Here is a 2,992-nt window from a genome sequence, read left to right as displayed (position 1 = left end):
CTGGGTTGCCCGTCTCCGGGCCTCTTGCTCTCTCGCTTGCCACCAGGTTTGGCGGGGGCCTGGACGGGCGGGGCGGCTGCCCTGCGACCGGTTCCACGGCACAGCTTTGCTGGAGGCCGCAGGAGCGCAGCTCTTTTTTTTGGCGGTGGCAGCAGCTGCACGCCGGGGCAGGATGTACCTGATGGCCTCAGTCTGCTTTGGTCAGCGGAGAACCGCTGGGCAAGTTCTCCACCGTGTCGCTGACAGGCCGGCCTGGGACATGGGGACGTTCAAGGATCGTGTCTTGTCCGTCTCGCGCATGTCAACCAGTCACAGCCAGAATGGCGCTCCCGGACCACCATAGTGGACATCGCGCGACCCAGAGACCGCGCCATAACCTTCGTCACTCGTGGTGCGAAGTCCGCCGCGGTGCGGAGTTCTCTGCGAACTTCTGGGTCGTGACCACCCTAGAGTGTGCTGAACTCGTTCAGTCTTCTTCTCTCCGTAGAGTAGTCAGGAGCAGAACGATGTGATCGCTCGGCTCCTCAGCGAGAACCTGAATATGCGCCGCATCTGTTGCCTACTTATACTCACGCTGTGATCAGCAGCAGCTGGATGCAATAATCGCATGCCAATGTGCATTGGCTCGTTTAGTTTACACTCAAAGTAGATTGGTCCCTCTAAGCGAGATCCCAATTCGTCGGTCCTCCGACGTGACGTCGAGAGTGACCGACTGAAAGGGAACAACTAGTCAGTAGCGCTGTTAATACCTAAACCCTGTTAACAGCAAGTCTTGTCTGGTATTCCAAAATACCCAAAACGAGTGTTTAGCAGTCTTCTGTCAGTCAAGAAGTTGACCGAGGAAAGCCAGAGAAGAGCAGAAGCAGGAGACGAAGTGATGATGGTAAAAAGTAACCGAGTTTATTGAACAATCTTAGTTGCGTATGTCTCAATGTTCTAACTTCGTCTGACCAGCACAAATTCAGCATGTACTGTTAATACCAAAACTGCTTCACAGCAACATCCCATAAACCTTGGGTTTCCATAAACATTCCCTCTTATCTATCTCTATTCATACAGACAAAACAGTTCATGAAACCCCACAAGCATGAGATTTAACAACAACGAAAATGCATAAGCAAGGAAAAATTTATAAGAAATATTAAATATAGAAACATAATAAATTAATAAACAATAAAATACTTAATATAATGATAAATGATAAAAATAATCAAATAATAAATCGTATGAATGATTAATGATTATAAAATGATTATGTGAATAAATTATTATAAATGAATTAAAAACAAAACAAAAATAAAAACACAACACACAATTTGCACGTGAGGATTTAAGGATCCCTCAATAAGTATAATTATTGAAACACAACTTTTTTATTAAATAACTTATTAATTAACTACTTATTTTATTAAATAAATAAAACATAATAATTGTATTTATTAAAAAAAATTAAATATATAAAAAATAAAATAAATTAAATCAAATCTACATTTTTGTATTTAAAAAATGCAATTGTAAACTATGGATACACCACTTCAGTATGAAGTCAGTATGAAAGCATTTTTGAAAGCATGACCATACATACTGGTTAAGCTATGCATATTACTACTACTACAACTACAACTACAACTACTATTACTACTACTACTACTACTATTACTACTACTACTACTACTACAACTACTACAACTACTACTACTACTACTACTACTACTACTACTACTACTACTAATAATAATAATAATAATAATAATAATACTAAGTCGCCTCTGGCTTGCTTAGTTGGGGACACTTCATTTCCAGCGTTATCGTTGACATGATTGCAAAGATATTATTTAAACTGAGCTGGATGTTGACATCACTGAATTCAATGATGAACTGTCTTTAACTGAAAAATTTGTGTTTACTATTGTCATTTTGCATTATTGACACTATTTTCCTAATTAATGCTGTTCAGTTGCTTTGTCACAATCTGTATTGTTAAAAGCGCTATATAAATAAAGGTGACTTGACTTGACTTGACTTAATACAAATAATAATAATAATCATCATCATCATCAAATATAGTAATAAATAAGAAAGCAAAGAAAATAGTGCCATAGAGTACAGTTTAGGATACTGATTGATTTTTATTGGATAAACCACTTTAAACTGAATTTAAAACATGTTTGCAACCCATTTTACTTCCACTATGTGATGTTATCCCAAGTGAAACAGGATATTTACAGTATGGGACTTGACTTTATCTACTCAAATTTAGGGCCTGGGGCAAAATTATTATGAAGCCTTTTCATTAACATGTGCCTGTTGTTCAAACTAAGACCAGGAAAGTAATTTGTAAAATAAAGAAAGTCCATTTTGACTTCATGCTGTGTGTCATGCACATGTACTCCTATTTCTACCGGCCACATACAAACGTCATGACGTAAGATCTTTATGAATAATCGTGCAGATGTTTAACTCAAATTTATGAGTGCTGTCTGGTGCATGTTAGTCTTCATAATCCTAGAGATGAAGATAAAATGGTGCCAGGCACAAAAAAAAAGAAAGAAAGAAAAAAATAACATAACAGCACATTTCCCATCCATGCCATTTCATAGCATATTAGCATTTCATAAATCAGTTCCTGCAGGGCAGACCTTTCCGTGACCTCTAAAAGGAAAGTGGGGATATATTTGTGTGTGCGCTTGTGGAGGGGAAACATTTGTAAACATGAATTAGGTATGCAAGTGAAACTGCAGAGGAAAAAGGAAAGCTGAATCAGCCGGGTTAGTGCCTTGAACCTTTTCCATTAAATCATTTCCCCGAATTCTAACCATAAAACATGACGGCTGTCTGAAGCCCAGCCAAAAAGCATTAATAACTCCTGTGTTTTGTTTGAGTTTTAATGCTTCTCCAGAGCCGAGGTTTGAGTTTGTACAACAGAACGAGAGTGGAGTCTGGCACTCTGTTGCATTTAATAAACAAAATAAATTGCACATATTTTCAAAGA

General features: G+C 38.5%; 1 long non-coding RNA gene across 1 annotated transcript in view; it reads left to right on the top strand.

Annotated features, from left to right (window-relative positions):
• The window catches only part of LOC107601367 (uncharacterized), a 10,345-nt gene extending 8,225 nt beyond the window's left edge, over positions 1-2,120 (top strand). The window contains exon 3 of the long non-coding RNA XR_001610919.1: positions 2,110-2,120. This is a non-coding gene — a long non-coding RNA (uncharacterized lncRNA). The remainder of the gene's footprint in view (positions 1-2,109) is intronic.
• The last annotated feature ends 872 nt before the right edge of the window (positions 2,121-2,992 follow it).

This window comes from Sinocyclocheilus grahami, unplaced genomic scaffold, assembly GCF_001515645.1.
Source record: "Sinocyclocheilus grahami isolate Dianchi unplaced genomic scaffold, SAMN03320097.WGS_v1.1 scaffold304.1, whole genome shotgun sequence".
NCBI lineage: Eukaryota > Metazoa > Chordata > Actinopteri > Cypriniformes > Cyprinidae > Sinocyclocheilus > Sinocyclocheilus grahami.
Note: the sequence above shows the minus strand (reverse complement) of the source record. Positions and strands in the feature narration are given on the sequence as shown.